Here is an 8,351-nt window from a genome sequence, read left to right on the forward strand (position 1 = left end):
GGATTGGAATTGCTGGGTCATTGATAAACCTGTTTAACATTTTGAGAAACTATCAAAGTGTTTTTCTAAGTGGCTGCACCATTTTACATTCCTGCCAGCAAAATATGAGGGCTCCAATTTCTCCACATCCTACCCAACAACTGTATTTTTTAGCATAGCCATACTAGTGGATGTGAAGTGTTATGTCATTGTAGTTTTGATTTTCCTAATAATTAGTGATGTTGAGCATTTTTCCATGCCCTTATTGGCCATTTTTATATCTTGTTTGCATAAATGTCTATTCAAACTCTTCATCCATTTTTTTTCTCATTTGGGTTCTTTCTCTTCTTGAGTTGTAAGTTTCATTATATATTCTGGATACAAATCCTTTATCAGAAATATGATTTTTAAATGTTTTCTTATATTCTGCATGTTTTTCTTTCACTTTCTCGATAAAGTCATTTAAAGCATAAATATTTTTAATTTTGATAAAATTCAATTTTTGTATTTTTGTCACTTGTGCTTTTAACTTTGTATCAAAGAAATCTTTGCCTAATCCAATGTCTTAAAGATTTGTTCTTATAGTTTTCTTCTAAGAGTTTTACACTTTTAGATCTTCTATCAACAATTTTGAGTTTATGTATGATGTGAGGTAGGATTCCAACTTTATTCTTTTGCATGTGAATATCCATTTGCCCCAGTATCATTTCTTAAAAATATTGTCCTTTCTCAATTTAATTGGCTAGATGTCATTACTGAAAATCAGTTGAGCATAACTGCAAGGTCTTTTTTCAGTATTCCCAATTCTATTCCATTTATCATATGTCTGTTTTTTTGTCAGTAACAGTACACTGTCTTGATTACTATAAATTTGTAGTAAGTTTTAAAATCTGGAAGTGTCAGTCCTCCAATTTTGTTCTTTTCCAAGAAAGTTTCAGTTACTCTAGTTTGTTTTCATTCCTATTTGAATTTTAGGATCAGCCTGTCAATTTCTGCTCAAAAAAGCCAACTGTGACCTTGAAAAAGATTATAAAATTGTGTTGAATCTGTAGATTAGTTTGAGTAGTACTACCATCTTAAAGAGAGTGAGTCTTTTTATCCATAAACATGAATGTCTTTCCATTTACTGAGAGCTTTAATTTCTTTCAACCATGTTTTGTAGTCTTCATTTTACAAGTTTTGCACTTCTTTTGCTAAGCTTATTTAAAAGTATTTTATTATTGTTGATGCTCCTCTAAATGGAATTACTTTCTTAATTTAATTTTTTCATTGGTCATTGCAAGTGTATAGAAATACAAGGGATATTTGCATACTAATTTTGTGTCTTGCTTCTTGCTAAATTTGTTTATTTGTGGTAATATTTTTAGTGGACTTCTAAGATTTTCTATCTACAAGATCACGTCCCCTTCAAATAATATGTATTATTTTTCCTTTCTAATCTAGATGTCTCTTACTTCTTTTTCTTCCCTACTTGTCCTGGCTAGAATCTCTGGTACAATGCTGAATAGAAATAGAAAAGTGGACATTTTTGTCTTGTTCATGACCTTAAAGGGGAAAATCTTTCATCATTAAGTATGATATTTACTGTGAGTTTTCATAGACATCCTTTATCATGTAGAGGAAATTCCCTTCTATTCCTAGTTTGTTGTTTTTACTATGACAATGTTGAATTTTGTAAAATGTTTTTTTCTATGTCCCAAGTGCTTTTGTATCAGTTTCTTACTGCTGTATAACAAACAGCCCAAAACTTAGTGACTTAAATTAGCATCCCTTTTACCAACTCTTGATTTTGCACATCAGCAGTTTGGGATGTACGTGGCTAGATTGTTCTTCTCCTGGTCCTGCCTGAGACTGGACCTGGAGAATCTAAGATGGCCTCTCTCACATGTCTGAGAGTTGATGCTGGCTGTCAGCTGGGATCTCTTTTCGTGTGCTCTGTCATCTTCAAGGCAGCTATACTATACTTCCTTCCATGAAACTCTCAGAGCAATGATGCATGCAAGAAAGTGATAGCAGAAGTTACAAGTCCTCTTGAAGCCTTGCTTGGAAATTATACAATGTTTGTTCTCTCACATTCTACTGGCCAAAGCTAGTTGCAAGTACAGCTCAGAATATTCCCAATGCATGGGGTTAATGTACTGGGCTCCACCTCCTCATGGAAGGAGTGGCATTTTAATTTACCACATCTTTCAAAGATATGGTCCACTGGTCTTTTATTCCCTCCTTCTGAAACTGAGTTGTATCTTTCCATAGTTGTCCTTTCTCCCTTTCTTTACTTGAATTTCCATGTGCAGAATTTTCTTGGATAGGTAAGAACCAGTAGAGATGATTTGTTCTGTGACCTCCTCCTCAAGAGAGAGAAAGATGCTAAATAAAGTTTTCTCTTAAAAGATAAGTGGAAACAAGTGAGTGATAAAGTACAATTTGCTGTTTTGTACCAGCTCCCATAAACCCAATTGAGAAATATAATCCAGAAAATTGTAAATATAATTCTGTTTCTTCTGGGTCTTGTTGTTGTTGGGAGCATGGTGTTTCTCCTAACCAAAAATATTTACATGATCTGTTTGTTAACTGTTTAGAAGCAGCTGGTCCATAACTAGTGAAGCAATTTGCATATTTTTATTATAATTAAAGTTTCAGAAACAAGTTTGAGTTCTTACAGTGTATAGCAATATATAAGACTATGTTTTACAAAATGTGCTCATGGAAAGTAAAGAATACTAACACAATGGATTTGTCCAATTACCTAGAAACTTAAAGCTAACTTGAGTTTTCAGCACTTCATTATGAAGAAAAGGAGCAAATTATTAGAAAACATTGACATAATTGGCTTGTTAAAAACAAAACAAAACTTCTTTTCAGAAAGAGTATGCATGCAGTTTCAATCTCTTGTAATCAAAGAAAGGCATTTGAGCCCACAAATCACAAAAAGCTTCAATTCTAATCAGTATAAAGATGGATGAGGCATGTTTAAAAGATGTCATCATCAGAATGGAAACAAGGCATCCTCTGACACCCAGTTAACCAGAGAAATCAATTAATCTTCATAGCCTTAATAATCCAATAATGCAAGTGAGTTAGGATTTGTTCCTAATTAGAGCCAACCTTAATGCTATTGCTAATTATAGCAACCATATAATGATTATTATCATGCGTTTTAGTTCATCATATAAATTAGATGAATTTATCTTCTCAATAGATTAGTTAACTTGGGCTGTCATAACAAACTATCACAGACTAGGTGGCTTAAAAAAGAGAGAGATTTATTTCTCACAGTTCTGAAGACCAAGGTGTAGGCAGGGCTGGTTCCTTCTAAGGCAATGAGGGAAGGATCTATTCCAGGCCCCTCTCCCTGGTTTGTCTTCTCCCTGTTTCTTCACATCATTTTTCCCTCTGTACATGTCTGTATCTAAATTTCCTCTTCCTAAAAGGACATCGGTCATATTGGATTAGGGCCCAGAATTGTGACCTCATTCTAACTCAATACCTCCTTAAAGGCTCTATCTCCAAACACAGTCATATTTTGAGGTACTTGGTGTTAGGACTTCAATATATGAATGGGGGGTGCAATTCAGCCCATAGACATAATCCCCTTTTACACCTGAAGAAACAGGCCCAGAAGGATTGCTACCTTGTTCAGAGTCTCCAGTTAGTGGTGGCAGAGTCAAGACAAACTCCAATCTGTTGGAATCCAAAGCCCTGCAGTTAATCATGACACTGCATACATGCCCTTAATAATAGTCAGGCAGATCTTTTCCCATCAGTGTCCCCACCCAGTTTCAGTTTCCCGAACACCACACACCCAGGAGTTCTGTAGCCAGGAGCTCCGTGATTACTCCTCCCACACTAGCCTCCAGTGATTACCCCTCACTTCCCCGAGGAGGTCTAGCTGAATATTCTAGTGAGACCTTTCTTTCCATTCCCAGTCCCCACCAGCCCTGCTTCCAGGACTATCATCACCACCTTCCAGAGACTCATAAGGGAGAGACCATCAGCTGTCTTTGCCTCATATTTACATTATATTTCACAAAGGCTCTCTGGACCTACTGAGGTGTTGACCAACTAGCCATAAATGAAGCTAAGATATTGGATTCAAGAGAAGATTTAAGAGTCCTCCAAAGTAATGTGTGTACTTACCACACACCCTCTCTCTCTCATGACACTTCTGTCAAGAGGCTTCCCCGGCTGCCCACACACACCCTCCCTCATGCCTTAGAAGCCCCAGATAGACTTTTATTAAACACCTGCATTGCTTTATTGTGAACATTTCTTTTTATATCTGCCTCTCCACCAGACTGTGAGAGGTATCAACACTGTCTTATTTGTCTCCGAAACCCCAGTGCTTAGCATTTTGCCTGGTACTCACTCCCTGGTGAGTATCCAATAAGCACTCGACAAATGAATGGACAAGTTCTCTATCCTACCCTACACCTCAAAATACTTTCCCCACCCAGCCAAATGATGCATAGAATTACAATATTAGACGTTATGATATGGCATGTTCTTCTGGTTACAGGATGTATGCCTTATTCAAGGACAATGCCTCTGAGCAGAGTAGTGCAGGAAGGCTCCTCTATTGTCGAATCCTCAGTGTGAATGACTTCCTTGTCATGGGAGAAGTGGATGGGGTGCTTAGGAGAGATGATTGCTTGAGTTGCCTCATAAGGGCTGAAAAAAGGGGAAGACACAGAAAGATCAAAAGACTCAAGGAGCTTTTCCTCTGGAACAGCTTTTCTGAGGAGCAGCCCTGGTTGCCACAGCAACAGCTGCAATTTGTAGTACCTCCTTCCAGCTTCCTATCTGCTGGTGAGAAGGAAATGAAAGCCACAACCTCTTAACCCAGCAGGGCATTCTCCTTGTATCCCTTGAAAGCAGGAGCTGGGGTGACACCCAGGGAGATAGCAGCCTGGGCTGCACCAGCAAGAGTGGTGAAGCAAAGAAGCCAATGGGGGTTGGGTTGGGAGGCACAATGCTGCCAAGAGGTGAAGGCTAAAGTGGGGGCTGAGCAACACAGGAATAAAGGAGTAAGCTGCCACCGTCGGCAAATAATCACAGCTGGGGCAACTGTGCTCAGGGCTGATTACCTAGAGATCCTCTGGCTTAATTGATTTTATATAACCTCCTGGCTGCAAAATTGAGAGCCTCGAACAATAAAGACAATTTTCAAAGGACAGCTGCTTGCTCAAATGGACACTCCACACAGAATTGTTTACTGGAGCCTCTAATGACTTATTCTTCTCAACTGAGCAAGAAAATATTTTTCTAAAGGAGAAATAGGAAGAATGCCAGATCTGTGAATAGGAGATTGTACATGAGGTGTGTAATTATTAGACTGCCTAATCAAATCAGCAGCCTTATTTTAAGATTTGCCCATTTTTGCAGGAGAAATATGATTTAGAAATGCTAACAGACAGTATCATCTTTCTAGATTCTATTTTCTGTTTTGAAGACTATAGTTTAAGTCTTCAGCATAACTCAAATTAACAGTATTTTTTTTGCAAAGTATGAAGAAAGGGGAGAATTAGAGGCAATCAAATTACACTTGATAAATTTATTTATCACTTTTATTGATGAAGACATAAATTGTGAGTTCAGAAAAAATATTTGGGCTTATCAAGATTTTCTTTTAAAGATAATTATTTTTTCTATCAACACCAAAGAGGGAGATTATCCAAACAATTCCTAGAGTCAATCATGGTTCACTGAGGAAAAACACAGTAGAAACATGTAATTTCACAGCAGCTCCCACCAAGTAGAGTCTCTCATTACCAGCAACAAGCCAAATAATTTACTTAGCAATCCTGCTGCTGGCATTTAGCCTTTGTCTTCCTCACATCTGGTGCTCCAAGTATGACGCATTTAATAAACATGTTTATAAGTCAGTAATTTATTTCTGGCACTATTTTTGCTTCTTTTTACACCAAACTTCATTCATGGGGAGGAAACATGTGAATTATCTTATTGTTAAGTGACCTTTCTTACTGTGTTGTTTTGAGATTTTACAAAGCCTGCAGATGAGCATGACCTTAGAAATCAAGCCTACTATAAGCTGTAGGTTGACATCTTTGCACCACAATAATCAGAAGTGAAGCATCAAGCCAAAGTGGGGTGAGAAGGAGATCCATCTCAAAACATTCCTTCAGTCTTCCCAGAAAGTCAAAACAATGTTGGGAAATTACTCTGATGGAGCTCCTGACCTCTATATGATAATGTGTAGGGTCTCATATTACTGCTACTAAGATGAAAAATCAAATAAAGTTCATTTGATTTTGGTTTATGAAAATTTTATGTAAAAAACAGGCAGATGGACTTGCCAGACAGTTACAGAACAGCCAAAGATTGTTTGATATTTCTTCCAAAAAAAGAGATACATTTTGCAAAATTTAAATAGATCTTCTTTGCAGAAGAATGTTCATCCATGTACCCATGTGGCCATGATTGACTCCCTGAGGGACAGAATGCACCAGAGGTTACTTTTCAGAAGATAAGAGGTCACCTGGTGAAGGGGAAGACATGGGTTCAGTAGCAGAGCATTGTATCAAACACCTTGACCAAGAATAAGCAGCAGGCTAGGGGATGGATACCCATTTTCTTTGATGTAATTATTACACATTGCATGCCTGTATCAAAACATCTCACGTACCCATAAATATATACACCTACTATGTAGCCACAAAAATTTAAAACAAATTAAAAAGAAACAGCATCAGCCTGACTCTACTCCTAGCTCTGCCACCAACTCTGTCACGTAACCTGTCTCCAAGTCTCTGTATCAGGTGGCGATTGCCATGTAACAAACCACCCCAAAACATAATGGCTTGAAATAACAACTACTTACTATTTCTCACAGATATGTGGCTAGGTGGGTGTGCTGATCTGGGCCAGGCTCAATTGCTCTCAGCAGCCCTTGGCCATCCATCTGTGTTCAGCTGATGAGTCGCATGGGGCCCAATGAGTCTAGGACGGCCTCCACTGTGACAAAGTGATTCTGCTTCATGAGGTTTATCTCAGCCCCCAGTAGGCTAGTCCTGGATTGTTCTCATAATAGTAGAGAAGTGGCTGTGGCGGTTGGGGAGGAGAAGAGAGATAAAAGAGATGGGAGAGGAAAGAAGGGAGAAGAGGGAAAAAGGGAATAAGAGAGAGAAAGATAAGGAGAGAGGGAACAGAAAATGAGAATGAGAAGAGAGAGAGAAACTGTGAGTTCTTGAGACCTGGACTCAGAACTGATCTTCTAACACATCTACCAAATTCTTTGAGTCTGCTCTTTTCATAGGTATATCATGCTTACTAAATGAGATGGTTTCTCTGCAGCATTTCATAAATCAGGAAGTGTCACACAGCAGATCTAAAACAACAAGACATCACTGACACACCTGTTTTGGAGCTGTCCTTTATAAAATACCAGATCTATCCACTCCCTAGAGATGAAGTCAGTAATGGCATGCGTGGCAGAGAAAGTCATGTGAGATATTTTATTTATTTATATCCTTTGCCTTGTTCCACAAGGCTTTGAGATAGCTTGACACAAGAATACAAACATAAAAATAACAGTATACTATAAATAAGAACTAGAAAAAATATACTTGGTTGTAGGCAGTCAAGACCTAGGCCTAAAAGTGATAAGGGACTAACCCAAATATGCAAATATTGCCCTAAGGGCAATATCATAACTATATTGCAGTCTTATATTTGCCTCTATATTTCCTAGAAATAAAATAAAAAGAAGTGTTTCCCAAAGATGGTGCACAAGCTGATCTGGGCTGGTACAAAGCTGGCCAGCACATTACCTACCTTCCCAACCTCAGCATACTAGCTTCTACGAAGCTCTTCAGCAGGTGCCAATGCAATGTCCTTCCTGTCCATGGTGTCACCTCACCTCCTGAATGCTGGTTGTTTCTGGGTATTGCAGTAGGCAGTGCAAGAATCAGTCCGATCTTTGCTGCAAGGTCAGGAGAGCTCAGCCACAGGTTAACAGCAGGGACTGTGTTCAGGCCATGGTAAGAATAACTAATGTTCATGGAAGACAAAGAAGGAAAAATAGTATGGATTTCCCCATTCATGTCAGGAATGTGGTGTTTCCTTTTTAAATAAAGTTTTAAAAGTAAGTCAATACAGTTATCAATATTAATTAATAAAAATATAGACATTAGGCTGGGCGCAGTGGCTCATGCCTATAACCCGGCACTTTGGGAGACCAAGACAGGTGGATCACGAGGTCAGGAGATGGAGATCATCCTGGATAACACGGTGAAATCCCATCTCTACTAAAAATACAAAAATTAGCTGGGCTTGGTGCGTGCCTGTAGTCCCAGATACTCAGGAGGTTGAGGCAGGAGAATCACTTGAACCTAGGAGGTGGAGGTTGCAGTGAG

General features: G+C 38.5%; 1 long non-coding RNA gene across 1 annotated transcript; it reads right to left on the reverse strand.

Moving 5' to 3' along the window:
• Positions 1–1,112: 1,112 nt before the first annotated feature.
• LOC116530351 lies at positions 1,113–8,110 on the reverse strand. Its single transcript, XR_004259956.1, has 2 exons — positions 7,771–8,110; positions 1,113–7,038 (listed from the first exon to the last, which is right to left on the reverse strand). It is a non-coding gene; the product is annotated as an uncharacterized LOC116530351 (long non-coding RNA).
• Positions 8,111–8,351: the final 241 nt, after the last annotated feature.

Source organism: Sapajus apella, unplaced genomic scaffold (assembly GCF_009761245.1).
Source record: "Sapajus apella isolate SASKATOON/1434 unplaced genomic scaffold, GSC_monkey_1.0 scaffold66, whole genome shotgun sequence".
Classification (NCBI taxonomy): Eukaryota; Metazoa; Chordata; class Mammalia; order Primates; family Cebidae; genus Sapajus; species Sapajus apella.